Here is a 22,076-nt window from a genome sequence, read left to right on the forward strand (position 1 = left end):
AGAGCCAAGCCAAATATAGAACTGGTGGATACTTTTTAAAGAACAGAAAGGTTTCATACACAGGGTGCATTTTTTTAGAAGGTGCAAAATTTGAATAGAAAATTTACCCTGTTGCTAATTAACAATACGTTGATCATTTTATTTAGCAGGTATTTTGTATTTGCACAATTGCAGCTCGTCTTCCGAATAGCCGCGCAAAGAAATACAATATAAAGGTATTGCAGCGAGCGTTAAAAAGCCCACAAATGTCACCCTGATATATGCTGTTTCACTCCTTATCGTAGGAAACTCAGTAGTCAACCCTGCGTTTTGCCCCTGGTATTTCGTCCTTCAACTCAAGTTACTGACATTCTAGTGGAAATCAAGAAGAAGAAATGGGCATGGGCAGGACATGTAGTGCGAAGAGAGGATAACCGATGGTCGCTTAGGGTACCAAACTGGATTCTAAGGGAAGGAAAGCGTAGCAGGGGGCGACAGAAAGTTAGGTGGGCTGATGAGGTTAAGAAAAAAAAAAGGTTAAGAAGTTCGTGGGGGTCAAGTGGATGCAGCTAGCACAGAACCGGGTTAATTGGAGAAATATGGAAAAGGCCTTCGCCCTGCAGTGAGTATAGTCAGGCTGATGATGATGATTTCATCCTTCTGCTCACATCACCGCGAAGCGCGAGACAGGCGCACGGCAGCCTCCGCGTCGGTTCCTAATGCGCGCAGTCATTTCGCTTGGAGGCCGGCCTCAAAGAGCGCACTGTACGAGCGCTCTACGCTAGACTCGCCGTTGGCGCTTTCTTATTGCTTGAAACCACGCACCTATCAAGGTCACATTTGTAGGCCTTGTAACGCCCGCTGCAACTTTTGTCTAAGAAAGTTGCTATTTCATTTGAGGAATGAGATTTAATTCTGCTTGTACACCAAATACACTAAAATAAAACTTCAAAAGTTTAATTTCGTAATTTGTTCATTACTGACTGAGTGAGGCCGTAGCTATCAATATAGTCCCAGGCTTAAAACCGATTTAACGCCACTTATCTTTTTTTTTTCAATATTGAGTTTCTCAAACAAGGAAAAGAAAAGCCATGGTTTATCTCTAGCAAAACGTCCCTTGCACGTGATGCGAAAGCGTTGCCCCGCCCAGGCAGCACACCAACATCGCACCAACCCCGGCCCAACGTCGACAAAAATTGGTACCAACATTGGCGTAACACTGGTTTTTTGAGAAATTACTACATTTTTATATATTGGTCCGGCTTATATGCCAACATTGCACCTGTCTTGGCACTGCCAACATAGGCTATCAGCTGGCCGTGCCCCTAGTGTCACGTATTGGCATGCCACTAGTATTCATTGGCACATTTTGCATTGGCAATAAACCGGCCGTGCCGCTAGTATCAAATATTGGTATTTATTGGCATGCAACAAGTATTCATAGGCACACGTGGCACTGGCACTGCCACTGTTAAGCCATCTTTAGCCATGCAGTTATTTCACCCTCGCCCTTACTGCTGCCATTTGCTTAACTGTCACTCTGACAATTGTGGCTTTCTTATGCAGTCATTTCCCAATACAACCTTGCCTGTCATCTCCCTAAGGAGCCATAAAAACCATGCAATTAAATGAGGCAAGCAAAATATTTTCCGAAAACATTTTATTGAGAGCTCATATACATGTACATGCCACAAGGACATCAGAGGGCCAAAATGCAGTGCAGGAGGCATTGGGTACAGGGTTAATATGGGAGAGGCTAGTAGGTGTAATTGGAAACAGGGCACTAAGCAGCACATGACCAGGTAGTGCAGGTAGAGCTGATGGGGTGCAGTGAAATTGCTCATGATGGAAGGGGCTGGACATGTTGAGCAGGGTTGATGCACTATAGCCTTGTAGTGCGAGAGGTGTTGCAGGAATAGGAGGCTGAGCATGGGTGCATTCCAGGGCAGTGTCCACCATGGATGGAAAATGTCAGTGGACTGCATTGAGCATGATAGTTGGCAGTGAAGGGTCAATGGATCAAGTGATGTGGTTGAGGGGGCTGGGGAAGCGCATGGCCCAGGTAGTAAGCTGGGCACCCCGCAGGAAACAACCATTCAGGAACAGTTTGTTGAGGAGATTGGCCCGTGGGTGTTACAAATGACATCTGCACAGAAGACAAGCATATATCACCATACGATCTAATCTCACCTTCTCAACACTTATTCAAACACATATTTGGGTGCTCTATACGATTGAGTACAAAATACAGAACCCCGCTATAGCAAAACCTGATATAGTAAAGTGAAACTGAAGTCCCAGTTCATCTTCCATAGGCAACTGTACATTTTGCCCCTTTATAGTGAAGATGTTTTTGGTAAAAAACGGTTAAAGTGCTTCTGGTCATGGCGACGACTCCCGCGCACTACCTAGAGTCGCGAGGCCAAGACTTTTTGTATTTGAAAACAGAACAATAACCCCGAGTGTTCGTTTAGGTGGCTTTACTACTAGCCGCAGCAGCAGTCAGAAGAAGCATACTTTACAAAAGCCTTGGAGCCGTGAGGGAAAGCGCGCAGCGCGAAGAAGAAAAAAGTAAAGCTGTCTACAAACATAGCAAGAAGGCGGCGTGTTCCATTCAAAAAGTAAAGGAGTAAAAGTGCAGCACGAAATAGGGAAGGGAAAGAAATGGGTCAACATTTACTGCAATGTGCAGTACAAATCATGAGGCAGTGGTGGCAGAACGTGGAGGTGCAGCGAGTAAGGTCTTACAGCACTTGAGTGCCATGCGAATTTATCATTTATTGCCTTTTAAAAGACATAAAGAGCAAAAAGAGACACCATGCTCATGCAAGGCTTTAGTTTTTACATGAAATCGAACTTGGTTGCATTCGTAATCACGTCTTCATGCTTCAGTGGTACTTCCACAAGATGTAGAGAAATTTTATAATGAAAAAATCACACAAAGAGATGATAAAAGCGAGATGGAAGGTATTTAGGTTTTTTTTTTTCATTAAGCAACAAGACGTGTTCAGTAAGTGCCTATTTCACTACTAGACATCACTTTCAGGACCATGTAATCACAGACCACTGATACAGTAAAGAGCTTAATATAGTAAATATTTTCGCTGGCCTCAGTGGCTTTACTATAAAGGGGTTCTACTGTATATATTGAAGGCCTATTGCCACACATTCTTCTTTTAGAGCACTTTGCGACAGGTGTCTGAGCCTGCAAAAGCATGCAGCATCTTAAGACGTAGGGATGATAAACATATATGCAAAATAATATCCATTCCAGATACAAAAGAAAAAGATATTTGGAAGGAAAAACCTCCTTCCGGCAAACCGATAACTTCAGGTGGATGCTTAATGTTCATATAAATTACAGTTCCTGAAAATATGACGGTTCAGGCTCCCGAACTTTCAATTTTTAAAATATCCTTAAAAATATCTGCAATAGACAATATGGATTACTAAGCATGCAAAACTGGATGATATTAAAGAACACATTAAAGAATATTTTTCTGCAGTACACCAGTTATAGGCACGCATACATTACTGTGGCCAGAATAAAGAAATCATTGCCCTGACAGAATCAATCAAGCTATCTTCAATCAGCTCACTCAGGGAGATGTGTACATCGCAGATATTCTCAAGACTGTGTATGCATATAATATTCTCAAAATCAGTGAAGAATGAGATCACCTGTGTGGTCTACAATAACCGTACCATTTCAAGTTCCAGCTTTTCAGTTTTCACAGCTTTATTGCTTCCTGCATTCTACTATAAACAATTGCCTTCCTTGTAATGTACCAAGGAAAAGTTTTCATTAATTAAATTAAATTAAAGACACCAGAACAACATGCACACAAACAAGAAAAGAAGAACGGGACAGAGCGCCATTCACAACTGATTTATTGTGCAGAATAAAGTACATATATATCTCACTGCCGGCATAAGCGCAAGGAACCCATTCAGCGTCATGTAGTTTAAGATAAGATATGTTCAAGAAGCCCATGCCTCATACCATAGCCTCTTTCTCTGAGAAATCATTTCTTGAACATAGCTTATCTTAAACTACAAGATGCTGAATGTGATGTAGCTGAATGTGTTCCTTGCGCATGTGCCGGCAGTGAGATATATATGTACTTTGTTCTGCACAATAAATCAGTTGTGAGTGGAACTCTGTCCCGTTCTTTTCTTGTGTGCGTGTATTGTTTTGGCGCCTTCAGTTTATAATAAATAAACACGAACAAGCCTAACAAGAAGTTGTAGTAATCATACAGTGCATGCTTGTTCAGCTAAAATTATTACAGTCAGCCTGCAATGAGCAATTGAGCAAGTACTAGACATTTACTTTGCATAGGCAGGAAAATGTTATGCTAGATCTGAGTACAATGATATCGTACTTCCTTATCAGCTAGCAGCCTACCATGTATGCATTTTCCCTCATCACAGCTAATCATATGGCCATACCATCGGCAACCTTCCACGTGCAAGATTATATTTAGTTAGGCATAATGGGTGATTTTATGTCCAGGTACCAGGTGTGGTGCTAGGGCATCTGATTTCTTCAAACCAATTCATAGTAGTTGTTGGTATAGAGAATAGTAATCTTCCTGAATATCTGAGGCCAAATATTATTTCATTGCTTAAGCGCACCTTAAAATACAATGCATGATGTGACTATGAGATCATAAAAAAACGATACATCTAGCATAACAGTGATTTTTCACTTTCACCCTATCACAAGTTCCTTGAAAAACCAGTTTAATCCTGAGTTGAAAAGTTGTTTCGCACACATTTTATATTTCAGTATCTATAAAATGTTGATATTTTGTGAATATATTTGAAAATCAAAATTTCTTAAGAGCTTCAAAAATTATTTTTTTTTCAAAAATGGACAATATTTTGTACTCAAATTAAAAATAAGATTGTGTCTGGAGAAATAGTAATGTTTGCAGAACAAAACAGCACATACGCAAAAAAGCACCAATATCGCTCAAATTTAATGAGCAATACACGAACTGAGAGTTCGCCTAAAATTACAAGTACAATAGCCTTGTGTACATGGACTCGACAGCACCGGGTTGAATCAGCGTTGAGTAAGCAAGGTCATCATTCTCGACACGGCTGATGTCTACATGAACTCGCTTTATAGTGAGTAAGTATCGTAGCAGAGCGTAGCATCGTGATTCGAAGTTATTGTGCAAGTTCTCACTTGTATTTGCTCCCATTGACTTTTACTATCGAGAGCTTCGATTATTTTTTATCGTTGATGAGCGCTAAAAAGCATTCATTTCGAGTGACGCTCGTCGCCGCTCCAGAGGCTTTTTCCTATCCCAGAGTTCCCCATAACCATACTCCCTAACTGGACAGCTCTTACATGCATAACTAGACTCCCTGACTGGACAGCGTCTAGATGCCTTTAGATAAGCGGGTCAAGCGAATTAACCTACCCCCTGAAATCGAGTTAACGCGACCCGCTCCGCCGCCTATTTTACTCGACCCGACTGTGTATACATGAACCCCACAACTGATTTTTCACTCGACAGACGTACTCGACGCAATTCTGCCGAGTTCATGTATCCAGGGGTGGAACGCACGTGTAACAAGTAACAATGCTGCTAAGAATCCAATCTGCTTTCTTCTGGCTCATCCAGTTTTCTAAAAAAATATCTTGTCTGACAAAGGAGGATATTTGGAGTTAAGCAGCTAAGCAACACAAGATCCATATGCTTGCTCTAACGCATGACTCCTCAGTGCACTTACAGTTGCAATTTGCTTGGTCATGTGGCAGTTCACTAAACCGTCTGACTAGATATGACAATCAAAAAAAACATCGGGGGATCATTTTTACTTTTATTAAGACATGCAAAAGCTTTTTTGTTGTTGACATAGCATTCAGAGACTGCGGGAGTTTGGCAGTTTTATACGTCTTATTTTGTTTGGCAGTTGCAAGGGGATGTAGAAAAAGAATTATGAATAAGGAATATAAGGGGGGACAACATTCCGAAATGAAACTAATGGACCAATGATGCACACTGCGTATCTTAAATGGCGTCACTGGTAACATCAAGCACAGAAAATCGTCCTTGAGTATGACAAATTTGAAGCCCAGGAGGTGAGTTGGTTGTGAGCAGGTAGTTAGAAAAGGGCAGTCCCCCTGAGAGGTAGGCGGCAAGATCACTGCCACCCATTATGGGGAAAGCCCTGGCAAACATGCAGGCAAAGGTGCACATATATAAGAGCAATAAATGCACAAGGAATGCACGCCTGAATGAGCAGCTGCACTAATAATTTCCTTTTGTCTTTCAGCCCACCCCTCCTGCACTGTAAGCAAGTCTGCTCTGTTTTCCGAACACAGAAGCATATGCAAAAACAAACAATGTTCTCTAAAATTTACAAAATTTGAACGCGTATTGCATGATGATCTTTCTGCAAATGTCTTGCTCTAGGGTTACAGAATAAATTCATTGCAGCTGCGAATAAAGCGAGTTGGGAGCTAATGGCGAATCTCAATGGCTTGGGGAGAAAATTATTTAAAATTGTCACTTTGAGCAAAGTAAATAGCCTGGTTTAGATCAAAGTAATATTACATCTACATGGCTGACGCCAGTGTAGGCAACCAGAAATGTACAAGCAGTCAGTAACTGCATGTCTGTATGAACAAATACGTACAGTGCAGGCAGCAGTAATGAAGGGAGAGTGGAAGGCAAATAACCTGAGCAATACTGAATGGCTTTTTTCTCTGCAACCTCAATACAGGCTTCCTGCGAATTCTTGTAATGCAAGCATAATCAAGTATGCTAAATATTCCATCACTTAAAGCACCTGCACTCCCGTGTTACGCAAATGACAACTACTTCGTAAGTTCACAAGCAATGTCTGTTATTGTGCTATTACACCACAGGTTCACTCAATCATGCCTCAACTTGAAATAGTCACATACTGTTGAAATAAAGCAATGAAATATAGCACCAGCTATTAAAACACTGCCAGGGACATGAAAGAATATTATTTTCTGCATACTGGTGGGCAAGACTTCTGAACAAGTAAGCCTTGAGCTAAAAAGCCAGAAAAAGTCATATAGCATGCAATCATATAGCAAAACGCCAGCAGAGCATTTAAAGCCTGTATATAATGCAAAACAAAGGCAATGTGTCATACCTACCGAGGCAATAATTCCTTACACACAGCATGTTTCAAGGCAAGGCTCCCACAGTTGTTGACCGGTTATGCAGCACCTAAATGTTGATGATGTTGTCTGCCTCACATTCAGGCAGCACCCATTTGATGGCAGACGATTGCTTGTGCAAAAGCAGTGCGATGATGCAAGTGGAACAGCTGGACTGCGGGCGTTATAGAGCAAAGAGCCCTAAATGCAAGGAAAGAAAGTGTCCATTAAATCGAAGCCTCTAAATCATAACAGTATACCACGGCTCTTCTCTGTTTAGTTAATCTATAATTTCAATTCAAAGCTGTCTCAAAAAATGGACTAATTGCAACTCTATGTTACACATGGTATAACATAGCTGTGCCAGGGCGGTGGGGCGATCAGTTAGCATAACGACCGGAAAATGCATACTGATGTTTCATGCAGTCTTGATGCTGGAGCAAAGTGTCATGGTGTGAAGAACAAAATTAAAAGCAGGCACGGTCGCCAAACGTGTGCTACACAACCGACGCGACTAGAGGTGTGCCCGGGCATAAATTTTGCGCCCGACCCGGGCCTCATGCTACAAACCCGAACCCGGCCTGGAACTGAAATTGCCTGAGCCCACCCAGCACTCACACTTAAGGCTCCGGCCCTGCTGGAGATGCTATAACAGACCAGTTGCAAAACCTACAAGTCGGCTTCCCTGTGAGGCAGGAATTCGTGCAGACTGGCGACAGAACCTGATTCAGGGATAATAGTTAGGTGCACGCTGCTTGGGATGCAGTTCCCCACGCACAGGCCATTGTCAGAGAAAGGTTTTTGGGCGTTCTTAACGCTGGAATAAAGGGGGGCGCACGTCACCCTAGGGGTGACGAAAGAAAATTTACAAAAGGGACACTAATCGGAGAGGGTAATAGTGGGGCGACAATGCGCACGCGAATAATACTGTGACGAATGGGCAAGAGGTGCGGGAATTACCCTACCCGTCAGGCGATGTGCTAGCACTGTACCCCAAAGTCTATGCCGCCATTGTGCAGGAATGTCTGCCGCACCGGGAAGCTGACGTGTAGGTTTTGCAACTGATCTATTGCAACTGAAGCAACGATACAGAAAGAAAAAAATAGGCGACAATCCCTGGCGATGCATCGCGCGACGACGACGCCAACGCCTGTCGCTGCCCCTGGTGCACATTGCACAGAGCCAAGGACCTCAGCGACAGAGACGCGTTTTCAGCCTTGCTTTGTTAGCGCCGCCTCTTCGTTTGGTAAATGAGTACAGTTACGCTATATCCAGTTTCTTGCGCTTAACAGCAACACTGATAAATTTCTTGAAGAGCGTCGAGCCCCCCCCCCCCCCCCCTTCAAAAAAAAAAAATGGTCCCAGCGCTGCGGCGTGCTACTATACTGCGATGCAGACATGATTTAAAGCGGTGGCGTTTTTCTGCAACTTTCGAAAATTAGCAATATCTAGCCACACTAGCATTTTTTGTTTCGCAATACTACCCTACCAAGCTTTTACTACACCGTCTTGATGCGCTCATATATGCACGGATCAGACGAAATCAGCGTCTGCAGGATTTTCGCTCATACCGGACTAGAGAAACAAACTTTGCATGCAAAAAAACAAAAACAAAAAAAAAGAACAACTAAGGTGAGTACCCCGAAGCCTTTTGCGATTGGCTGCCTCGCGAGCTGGTTCCAGCATCATGAGCGATTTTCTAAAAACCCAGAACCTGGGCGACAGCGCCGAGCGGCAATGCTTTAGCGGTCCTCAACGCGCTGCGCATCGTGCTGCCGCGCGACTCATGCGGTTAGCGTTTTATCGCACCAGACACGAGAAAATATGCAAATATGCTTTTGCCCGGACTCTGCCGACTCCGTCCGAGGTCACCCGAGGGAACCCGAGCGGCCGAGCCAAGCAACGGCTATACGCCGTTCCAGCCGCTGTAACGCCGTGAATATCCGAAGTTGGCTTTTAGGGCTACGATGCCACGCAGTTGTTTACTTTAGAAAATCAGTACTCTGCAAAACAGTAACGGTTTAACTTGAAATAAGCTGCAAAATGATCAGCATCAAGTCGCGCACACTTGAGAACCACTTTTGAAAAGTTAACAACGTAAGAAATATGCTAAAAGAAGACAAATCTCGCTAGCACATGGCTTACGCAGCCTGCAGCAACAATGAAATGTAAGACAACGCTTGTAATTTAAAAAAATGCTCAATCTAAGAGGCTAATATTTTGCTCCAATATATACAAACGCTTCATGAAATCTGAATGAAAAAATTTGAAAACTTACATGGAATATTTCTTGAAGAAAGAAGCATTTTCCGTGCGCGGTGCCACCGAACGTCGAGCCGAGCGAACGAGTGGCCGTTGGATGGACGAAAGAACGGAGCGCCCTCTTTGAAACAAAATACAACTGTCGCCGTCATGCCGGCTAAGCGATTGCCGCGTCATCCTTCGAGCTTTCTAGTAATCGCCTTTTCAGCAGCAGCGCTCTGCGGCTGCTCATCTATGTAGGGCTCTGCGCCAGCAGCGAAGCGCGTCGTCGCCCTGGAGAGGCGCCTAGCTGTTTTTTTTTTAACACCCAAACCTGTTCAAGTTGTATTTTGTGAATGCTGTGTTCTACTACGAATAGTTTGCTCACTTTTAGCATACCAACGAAAATTCTTTCATACAATAGTGCTCAATCGAGTGGAATATTTCAATCACCCTGAAATGAGGATTTGAAGCAAGTTTGTTGAAAATTATTGAGCTAAGCATCTCAGTACCACGACTCGCCACCTCCTTATAAGCTAGTTGCATACGATGCTTACATTTTTTCTCATATATCCGCACCGTCAGCATCATTCTATCTCATAGATTAGTCGTTTGTTGGCCCGATTCATTAGGCGCTTGTTTCTTTCTCACAGTTTAGTTTCTTGCGTATATTTTATTGGCCAAGAAAATGCGGTAAAAGCACATTTCTCTATGCAGCCTGTTATGAGAGCCCGGAAATGTTTGAAAGAAGTCTCCAGTCTGTTAGCGTTCGTGTTTTTATTACTGCGCAATTCCTTCCCCTGGTCGGCGGCCGTCCGCCCCTTGGACCCTGAGTGGTGCGTCAACCCGTCCACCGCTTTGGCGCACCTGCGTGGATTTCGACGCGCGCATGCAACCTCGGACCTTGCTCGCATCGCATGCGTTGAGAGAGTGCGATCCGGGGAACGACAGGAGTGCGAAGTGCGCGAGGACGGGATTGAGCGGTGCGTCAGCACGGAGAGCAGGCGGTGGAAAACTGTGCGAACGAGCGTGTGCGAAACAAAGATGTGTCATTGTAATCCAGTTGTTAATATACGCATTGTACCTTTTCGTATTTTATTTGTGTTTCCAGTCTTTTCTTTCACATTTTTTTTTGTTCTAATGCGAACAAGTCAGTTTACATGTGGGTAATATTCTCTCCATACACAATATTTGTAAAAAAAAAAAACTCCCTTCCCCGCGCACGCCTGTAACTGTTCCACCACGAAGGTAGTTAGAGAATAATAAGCTTTGATACCGAATTAAGCTTAATTGTAAAACAACGACTGCTTTATTTAGTTTTTGAACTCTACAGTTATTCCTTCTTGCCATTTGTAGCGCAAGCATTGTAATGCAGTGAACGACGAAATCGCGAAATTGGGGGGTGTGAATAAAGCGGAGAAACGTTACAGACTTCTTTTTTTCGCACTTGTGCAAAAGAAATAATCCAGAAATTCAAAAATTATGCTATCAATGCACTTGCATGGCGTCCAATCAAATGTTGTTCTGCTGAGCTGCCGTTCTTGTATACTGGCTGCTACACGAAGCTATTTTGATTTCCTATGAAATTCAGTGTGACAAAGCCCCACGCGGATATATTTCGCGTTTCAAGTTCTTGTGAAATGTGGAAGCCGGCCCGTCGCCGTGCCGCGGGAGACTCTAGCTGGCTCTGCGATCATTTTTGTCACTGCAATGATTTGAATATTCGCGGCTTGTTTAGCAAATAACTGGCGTACTCGTTTGCCGAATGAGTGTTTCAAGATAATCAGAGCATTTACCAGTACCGTATGTGTGCGATATTCCATCAGTGATTAATGCGCCATGGCCATTGCAGTCGTATTTTGATTATACACGTATGGAATGGTCGACTCTCGCAAAGCCTAAGACGTAAGTTACGCTAGCTCTACGTATGTCAAATAGGTATATGAAAGAAATATAGCCTTAAAATATAGCGGCTGACGCATTGCGTCGTAAGTTCCCGCCCAGTCGGCGGCCGTGTGCACCTTGAACCACACGTGGAGCGTCAGGGCCTGCGTCTTGGATTGCATCGCTTAGCGTGTAACCCGACAACCCCACCTGCAGAGCGCATCCACTCGGGCAAGTCGGCGCCGCTGTAGCTGGCGCCGTGCCTCCATGTTTTTCTTCCTTTGTTTGTGATGTTTTCAATGCACCTAGCAAGCAGCGAACAGAGCGTTCATATTTCGGCGCGAGTGAGTGCCATCAGTGGACTGGAACAGAAGTGCGCGGTGTGTCGTCAACAAGGGCGGACGCTTGAGAAAAAACAAGGCTGCAAAATGTGCGAACGAGTGCAATGAAGAAAAGTGAAACTGTAACCCAGTTATTTGTTTCAGCATAACCTTAATATTATTCATACTGAGATTGTACGTGCAGTGTTTTCTCTCCATTTTTTTTTCTAATACTTCCCTTCTTAGAGCGACAACGAAGCAGGAAGCGTCGATACGAATTGCCATATGTGGGAACGTCCATGCATGTGCGGACCGACGTTTAATTTACCGCTCAGCTTTAATTTAGATCACCATTGTTAAATCGTTTAAGCGAAAGTATGTGCTGCGGTGCTTCGTATTCGTATAGCTTAAACGGCCTAGTGTATTTTTAAAGTTTATTTCGATGGAAGCGCGCTCGCCATAGTCGATCTGAGTCACGTACGAGCCTTAATATGCCGATGCTTATCGCTCATTTTTGCATCGCACTGCATGAGTGTCCTGCGGTAATCGTCTGTTTGAAGCCACTGTTGTTAAACCTAATACACTCGGGGGCAAAGAAATTTGCTACAACTTTTGGAATTCTCTTCACCCAGAGCAGCAGGAATCGCCACAGGAGCAGCTATGAAATAACCTAGACCATTGCCGAAGAGAATACAAAAACTAGCAACCATTGCCTACGCACAATTTTGTGACATGTCGTTTTGATTCTTTCTAATCTACCGGTCGGCGTGGAGCTATTTATCGCCGCCGCCGCCCTGACGGACCAGCAAACAGTGGTGAACTTATTGATATTTGACGCCGTTGACCGATTGTCGCTCTCATCCAAATTCGTCACAGTATACAAGTAGATTGATTACAGTGCAAGCTTAAGTCAATGAAGATCTAGTGTAAAAGAACATGGTGTAATCCCAAGCAACATCAACAACAGCTAGGTGGGATTAAAGGAAACGCGACTGAAACCAGCACCGTGGAACTATAACTATTTAGACACAAGATTTCCGAAGTATTTAAAACTGCAAAGGTAACTTGAAAACATCAATTATAACAGCACAGTTAACGACTCCAAGTATTAAACTAGCCTGCCAACCGAAAAAGCGCGCTAATGCAGTTTCCCACGGAATATTTCCACCACATGCTAATTTGCATCTAATATTGACCAGTAGGTGAAATAGACAAGACAATGTTGACTGAAGTGTGTGCTAATGCATTTGGCGGGATATGGTAACAGAACTGACAGTATTGTCCAGCATATGCCATATATTAGCCAACGTCAGTGGAGTAATGGCTAACGCTGTTCGATATAGCCATCCTTATGAAAGGGTAATGCCAATACTGTTGATATGTAAGGTATGCCATTGTATATCTGACATTGGCGGGCCATTGTAACAGAGCTCACATTATTGTCCAGCATATGACGAATATTGGCCAACATCAGTGGACTGACGGCTAATGCTGTCCGTTATAGCCATCCTTATCTCATGGCAGCGCCAACACCGGTGATACGCCGGATATCCAGGCCCATCATTGCCATCCTCGTATAATGGTACCACCGATATTGTCAGGACATCGGATATGACGGGCCAATGTTGTTAACGTTATAAATAGGTACGAACAATATTGGTTACCAATGGAATCCTCAGGGCCAGTGTTGGACGTGTTATAGAATGGCACAACCAATACCAGCCATAAGATGGCAGCGCTGGGCCTACATAGGGCTGATCTCTGCCAACTCACTGACAATATTGGCCCGGGCTCTTGTGCTGCCTGGGCGGTTTGTAGAACCAAATGCGTGACACGTGCTGTGGCTTTCTCAAGGATCCGGCGGAACATTTTAGTGATCGTAAATGGACGGCCGTGCTGAGTGACTCTGCGCTCGAAGATTGCGCCTGGGTCGAGGAAAGGAAAAATACAACTTTGCGGCGTTACGACATGCCGCCGAAAATGACAGGGACATCTTTGTATGTTGTCCACGTATAATTTCCTTCGTGAACGACACTAGGTAAACCCTCACAAATGATGGGGTATACGATACTATGATGACGTGAACAGTGTGTTTCAGCGCGAGGGGATGGAGAGGAGAGGGAAGTGGGGGGAAGAAGTAAAGTGAGTGATAGTCTTGCAACCTCTCCTTTGTTCCAATATTGTGCTGAGCCAGAAACAATTGAAAATTTTTTTATTTCTCTATTTTGTCGCCGACACACGTCGTTCAGGAGGCGGTTGTTAAAGATTCTCTTATAGAAAACTTAGTTTTGCGCTTGTCTTAAGCGGTTATTCTGTCTCTTGGCGTTTCTATACTGGGACGGACCAATGGGAATATCAGCTATGCCATACAAAACTTTCTTCTAGAATCAAAACATTTCCCACCATACCCGCTTGTTACAATTCTTCTTCCATTACTTTTAATGTTTTCTTTTGTTAATCCTTATCAAATGTTTCTTTTTTTAATGTCACAAATTAACACTCACAAAGCCCCAGTACCACCATGAATGTGACTTGCTCAAATTTCTAATATCTCAATTCTGCAGTATGGAATCTAAGAACCTGTAATCACCGCATGGTCATGGCCAATGCCGCTTATGAGTATGTGACATTTTTATGAGGACCTCACAATAAAGTCAGCGTGTTCACAGGGGCTTCGTGTCTGCGTTACTCGAAGTTTCGATTCCTGAAGACCATCTCTTGACACAGAGCGTAGCAGCCCGCAGGAGTGGACCTCCGCGTCTCCGCCCGAGATCTACCGTAGCGTCTCCGCAGCGTCTATCGCAACAACGAATACGGCAACACAAAGCGACAGGCGAGTCAAATCCCTGTCGTCTGGATTCCGAACGCGGATAACGATCCTGGGTTCAACCTCATTCATCACAGATATGCATTAGGAATATAGCTTGATTTGTGGCTTTTTCTGAAGCATATCATTTGCATATCACTCATTCAAATCTGCTTGGACGAACCTACGGGTTATATGAGCCATTGTAGCACATTTAAATAATGAGAAGTCCATTTCAAAAAGGAACATAATGAGCGAAGTATGAGTGCAAGGAAGGAAAAAGAATGTTCCTGCTCCCTCAGGACGCTTTCAGTTACTCTAAATCGCACATTTCGGCGTGACACAATTAAAAATCTTAGAGCGTAGGTAAACAAATTAGAATTATACAGTACAAAATGTGAATACGCCTGCATGAAGTCCTCAGAGCTATTAAATATACTAATGACACCCTTGCTTAATTTGAAAATTCAGCTTCCAGTCTCGTAGCAGATGTTTAGTCTGGGTTGGGAACATAACGGTAGACTTGTTGTTTTTTTTTTTTTTTTTCAATATCTGAGACAAACCAAAGAAGGTTGGGGATGTTGTGAATAAGATTACAGACAGGCGGATGCCACGCACGACCCAAATTGCAAGCGCTCAACTCAATGACACGAAAGACGTCGCTAACGCTATGAACAAGAATTTTATTGAGTCCGGTGCACATCCATCGGCGATATACGAGAATGAGAATGACGGATGTGTTGAAACACCCATAACGCGTGTGTCCGGATCTATATTCTTGAAAGCGGTCACTGCAGAGGAAGTGCACATGTTGATAAAGAAGATAAAGAACACTGCTGCATCAGGGGCGGATGATATTATGCCTACCCTGGTCAAATACATTGGACCCGAAATCAGTGATGTGTTGGCTTATATTATTAACCTAGTGATTTCGACTGCAACATTCACGCTAAACTAAAACTTCCACGCATAACGCCGGCGTACAAAGGCGGAGGCGCCGAAGATATTGCAAACTATAGAGCAATTTCAGTCTTCACAGTATTTTCAAAGATCTTCGAGGACGCCATTTATGTCAGGCTGGAGAAATTTTTTATGAAGAACAACATAATAGCAGCGTGTCAGCACGGATTTGAAAAAAAATAAATAAATCGACAGAACAAGCCTTGTTATATATTGTCACGCTACTGACGACCATCTTCCCTGCATCTGATAGAAGTGTTACTCCTGATTTAAACTGATTTATTTATAGGAAGGGAAAGGCGAGGTAACTGTCTCACTTGTTTTCTGTGGACACCGCAACCGCGCCGTAAGGGAAGAGAGGAAGATGGGAGTGAAAGCGGATAGAGAGAAAGAGGAGCCGTAGTGGAGGGCTACGGAATAATTTCGACCACCTGGGGATCTTTAACGTGCGCTGACATCGAACAGCACACGACGCCTCTTCGTGTCGCCTCCATCGGAACGCAGCCGCCGAGGTCGGGTTGAACCTTGGTACTCCGGCACAGTAGTCGGGCGTCTTACCACTGCACCACCCCGGCAGGGCAAGTGTTACTCCTCCACCCGCCTTCCGTGCGCGTCGTTCTTTATCACCGCGGCGGCGCTCCATGTCCCCTCGGCAGGAAAACTAACCAGCGCGACCAATGGTTGTGGGACCGCTGGAAATATGCTGTGTGCCAACATCCCTCCAACTATAATGTTCAAAAATAAAATTCGTGTTTTCATTGATGGTGTATCTACATTACCTTTCGTGGATACGGGTGCGACTGCGTCTGTGATGAGTAATCAGTTTAGGCGCTTGTTGGGACGCAAAATGATGTTAGAATATGTCCGTGCTCCAACGTTTTGTGGTGTGAGTGGAGAGGCGTTGCGGCCAATGGGTGTGTGTAGTGCGCACGTGTCTGTGGGTGGTGCAATTTTTCAAGCCGAATTCGTAGTGTTACCCCATTCTGCGCATGACATCATTTTAGGAATGGACTTCTTGAAGTTTTGTGGCGCTACCGTGGACTTCCGAAGTCAAGAGGTTCATTTTGACGGCTCGCATCTGCCGACTCTTTTTGAAAGTGGCCGTAATGAAGAAACAGTTTTTAGTATTACCGAAGACACAGTAGTTCCACCTTTGTATGCCATGTTTGTCCCCGTGTCCGCTCCACTTCTTGACCAGGTTTCATTACAAGCCGTGGTGTACCCAGTTCACTCAGCATGCCTGAAGAAAAATGTTATCCTTCACTGTATGATCTCCGTGCATCACGGTAGTGCCTCGTTATGGACAATCAATCCATCGTCCGAGCCCGCAGTTTTACCAACGGGATTGAAGCTTGCCCCCTGTGGACCAGATGCACCCCACGTCGTTGCTTTGATCACTGATGCTAAGAGTGTCACCGTACCTCTGGGTGCTGATGAAACTTCGATCTTCCGCATGATCAGCGCTGATCTCACCTTACCTCAACGCCGTACTCTTGTGGATATTCTTCTACCCTTTTCGCCTATGTTTGACTTTTCTCAAACAGATGGACCAACCTCTCGCCCTGAACATCGAACCCAACATACTATCGACACTGGTTCGGCTCGTCCCATTCGTCAAAAGCCATATCGCGCGTCCCCATCTGAGCACAAAGTCATTCATGAGCAAGTGGAGGACATGCTACGGAAGAAGGTGATACAGGAGTCATCTAGCCCCTGGGCAGCCCCTGCTATTCTTGTACGCAAGAAAGACGGTTCGGGGCGATTCTGCGTCGATTATCGGCGTCTAAATTCTGTTAAGAAAAAGGACGTCTATCCTCTTCCTCGCATAGACGATGCCCACGATTTTCCTCTCTGGTGCGTCCTATTTTTCTTGTCTTGATCTCAGATCTGGCTACTGGCAAATTCCAATGGACCCTGCGGATAAGAAAAAAACAGCCTTCGTAACGCCAGATGACCTTTATGAGTTTAATGTTATGCCATTCGGGCTGTGTAATGCGCCAGCTACATTTGAACGCTTTATGGACACAGTTTTGCGCAGCTTAAAATGGGACAATTGTCTTTGCTATCTGGACGATGCCATATTTGTAAAGTCCTTCCAAGAACACAATGACCGTCTAATACGCGTCTTAAATTGTCTGCACAACGCCGCCCTAAACCTAAACTTGAAAAAGTGCCGCTTTGGAGAGCGCCAAGTGCTGGTGCTAGGACATCTTGTCAATGTTGAAGGTGTAATGCCGTTTCCCCAGAAAACTTCCACTTTAAAACCCCGCAGACAGTGAAGGAGTTGCGCAGTTTTCTAGGGTTGTGTTCGTATTTTAGACGCTTTATACATCACTTTGCTTGAGTTGCTTACCCATTGACGTGCCTTCTCAACAAAAACTGCACTTTTGACTTGACACCAGACTGCGACGCCTCATTTCGTCAACTGAAGTTTCTTTCAATATCGAAACCAATCCTGCGTCACCTCGATCCTGCTGCAGTGACAGAAGTTCACACGGACGCTAGTGGAATCGGTCTCGGGGCAGTCTTTGTCCAACGGCACGATTAACGAGAGCATGTTATCGCGTACGCAAGTCGTACCCTGAGCAAGCCGGAGCGAAACTACACAGTCACCGAACAGGAATGCCTGGCTGTATAGTTTTCGCTGTGCAGCGTTTCCGTTCATATTTGTACAGACGGTTGTTTACTATCGTACCTGATCATCATTCATTCTGTTGGCTGCGGAACCTTCGAGACCCATGTGGTCGCCTCGCACGTCGGGTCCTCCGGTTACAGGAATATGACTGCCGTGGTGTACAAAAGTGGGAGGCGGCGTCATGCAAACGCAGATTGTCTTTATAGGATGCCAATGGCCACGACGGAACCTGACAGCGACGATTTCTACAATTATATATCGACCCTCGAGCCTGCGTTCCCCGACACGAATGTTTTCACAACGGAACAGCAACGTGATAGCAGCCTGCAGCCTCTCTTTGCCGCCGCCCAAGCCAGCGTACTTACAAACCGTTTTTTGTGCGTGATGGCCCCCTATGGAAAAAGAGCTCATGCGTTTATGCGCCGTAACTTTTCGACACTCGACGCCATACCATCCCCAGACAAATGGGAGGACTGAGCGCGTCAACAGAACGCTTATCAACATGCTAGCCCTGTATGTGGATGAAGGGCATAAGAACTGGGACACTCTACCACCCTTCATCACGTATGCGGTTAATACCGCCACACATTAGACGACTGGGTACAGTCCATTTTTCCTGCTCTATGCCAGACCGCCACGCTACTCCCAGGATACTATACTGCCCTTCTCAAGAAGTGAAGACCCCTGACTGGCTGAGACCCTCTGTCTCGCCGAAGAAGCTCGGAGAATCACGCGATTACGGTCTGGTGCTTCACAAGAACGTTCTAAAGTGCGGTATGATGCCAGTCACCGGCGGGTCACGTACTCTATAGGCGATTTAGTCAAGTTCTGGCGTCCAATTCAGCGCCGTGGCCTACATCAAAACCTCTTAGCCCACTATGACGGCATATATGCGGTTGTCAAACGCATCAGTGATTTAACTTATGCAATAGCCCGCCTAACAGCATCGGGTCGTCGGTCTGCCAAAACCGAACTATGTCATGTTGCCCGCTTGAAGCCGTGTCAGCCTCGCACGACTCACGAACACGTCGCGAGGGCTTAGGCTTAGTAGGGGGAATGTCACTCTACTGACGACGAGGAGGGATTGTACTGGTCTAGCAGAAGAAGAGGAGAAAGCGTTGGTGCCTATGGGCTAGTAGGATTCACCTTGTTCCACTGCCATATCACTTTAAATAAACACCGCCTTTGCTATTTCACCGTAACAATATTATAGATAAAATAATTGCGAACGTCGAAGACAGAAAATATACATTAGGTTTGTTTCTGGACCTACGGAAGGCATCTGACTCGATTGATCACGCGATTTTATTGAATAAGCTATGAAGGTACAGACTACAAGAAAAGGCTAATGAATTATTGAGAAGCTACCCGTCTCACAGACAACAATATGTTCGAACGCAAGCGGTTTCCTCTGACACTAATGATGCAACAAGGTGTCCCACAGAGGTCTAAGTTAGGTCCATTGCTTTTCGTCATTTAAGTAAATGATGTAATAAACATCCCAGAATCCCCAGAACTCACCATGTACGCATACGACACCAATGTATTCTTTTCCTCACACAATATTGCTGAACTTCAGAATGATGCAAACGCCTATTTAAATTCGTTGTCAGTACAGCTGAAAGCGAACAAACTGCAGCTAAATGTGGGAAAGCCGAAATATATTGTTTTCTGCCCAATTAATAAACCAACAGGCCCCGAGATGCACCTCATGTACAATAATGACCCTATAAGCTAAGTAAGGGAACAACAGTTCTTAGGGGTATGGTTCAATTAACACCTGAATTGGAACACTCGTGTTAATTACCTTACGGCGGAGCTCTCGAAAACTGTAGGGGTTTTCTATAGAACAATGCATCTAATACCACTGTGGTTAAAGAAGGAGCTTTATTACGCACTTTTTAACAGTAGAGTTATTTATGCTGCTTTAGATGGGGCACAAATAATAATTACAGAAAAACTGGTCCTCTCACAGAAGAAAGTTCTCCGCATTTTCTCAAATTTCATGGCCACAATGTGAGCTTGCGAACAGCTCCACTTTTCAGTCAGTACGACATACTAAGAGCGGACCAAGTATATTATTTGAAATTGTTGCGTTCCTTACAAGACAACAGGTTAGTGGAAAAAAAATAAAACACTCCACTCTAAGACACTGCCCCAGGCCAAAAGCAATATGTACGCCCAGGGTACGAACCAATTACGGAAAACAAACATTTCAGTTCCAAACAATACAAATAACAAATCAAGTGGAAGAATTAGTAGATTTCAACTGCTCAAAACGCAAAATTAAAAAGCAGATCAAGGAAATGTTAATACGGCAAAATTTGTATTTCAGAACTGAATAACTGCTCAGATTTCACAATTTCTTATGTGATCCATCTTATGTGCGCTTTCAGGCAATGCAGAACGTGGCTTTCAGAATACAATCCGCATATCTTGTTGTCTTTAGCACTTATTTTTCTTAGTGTATACAGCCATCTCAGTAGGTTGTTTTCTATAAGTTATAGGAACTGTTCATGTGTATTGATATCAATTTTATTTTCTTAAATTGTTCCATGTAGATGAAAATGTTTTGTGCGAAATGTATGATTTTGAGATGAAAATTTTTCTTGTGTAATTAGTATACGGTAGAAGTAATTGTAACCATATTTCACTGTCAGTTTTATGTGCGCTTTTATCCTAACAGTGTGTGAAATGACAAACTGTTACTGAAACATGTTTTAAATTTTTAATGCCAGAATCTTTGTGGGGGGCAGGGACCTCTGTCAGGCTTTCACATAGCCTTTAGTCCCTGCATTCTCTCGCTTGAACGAGGAGTCAATAAACAGATTCCAATTCCAAACTGCAGTTTGCTGCAAAGGTGCAGATCGGGCGCAGCACCGATTGGAATGCGGGAAGCACAAATGCATTATTAATTTAAACAGTGCGAACACGAAGACAAAGGACAAGATAATGAAGCCACAGTACAAGCGCTGACTCATAACTCAGCCTAAGCCTTTACTCCTAGGCCCAGATAAAAACAAACATGCCGAAAACGAAGCAGTGACGTGTAACAACCCCTGGGTTCACCTGCTGCACAAAAAGTCACTCAAAAAAGACGCCTCTTTGCTTTAAAGAGCAAGAGATGTATTGCTGACACAGTTATTGCCCCTTGAAATTAAATATGCTTCAGCTATTTCTCTCGTCATCTTTTCTTTGTGGCGATACAAAATCATAACCTGGTCAAACTTAGGACTGCACTTCTTCTCCTTCTAAATTGTTTCACATGATTGGCAATATGATACCCGAAACGTTTTGTCGTTGCGACTTTCTAAGTAACTCAAAAAAGAGATGTCTTTTTTGAGTGACGTTTTGTGCAGCAGGTTACCTCAGAGGCTTTTCACGTGATTTTTTCGTTTTCATCATGTTTGTTTTTATCTTGGCCTTGGAGTAAAGGGCTTAGGTATAGTTGTGAGTCAGCGCTTGTACTGTGGCTTCTTTTATCTTGTCCTTTGTCTTCGTGTTCGCGCTGTTTAAATTAATATCGAATATGTACCAACTCACCCAACAAAGTATCTTGGGAAGCACAAAATATCACATTGTGCGAACGACGTGTTAGGAAAATGAATAAACTTACGCAGATGGGCGGCGAAATTATCTTTGCACAGCCCTGGAAAGACTCATGCTAAAGCTGGCGGGAATAGGCTTTAAATCGAAGCTGTATGCATGGTGAAAACTAGAACGGGGGCATAAATTATGAGGGTGACAACTTTCTTTATTGCATTTAAAAAAAAAGATATTTTGGAACTGTGTAAAACCTTGACGGCCAATGGACATGCCTTATGGTGTAACCAACCTAAAATGAAATTACCCATACACAATAAACGACCCAGAAATGAGCAATTATATCTCGTCATTTCTTTCCATACACGATAAAGTAATTATATAGCAACCAATATAAATACAACCCCCATGCGTATATACCGCATGGATCTTAATTACTGCCTATATGAAATACACTGAACCAGGGCAGAGGGGGAGCCTCAGTTCGCAAGTCAAGCCAATGTTTCGACAATGGGATTTATCTTCGTTTGGGCAGCGCGATCACCACTGGCGGGG

Source organism: Amblyomma maculatum, chromosome 4, assembly GCF_055883805.1.
Source record: "Amblyomma maculatum isolate TAMU_Amacu chromosome 4, ASM5588380v1, whole genome shotgun sequence".
In the NCBI taxonomy this organism is placed as follows: Eukaryota; Metazoa; Arthropoda; class Arachnida; order Ixodida; family Ixodidae; genus Amblyomma; species Amblyomma maculatum.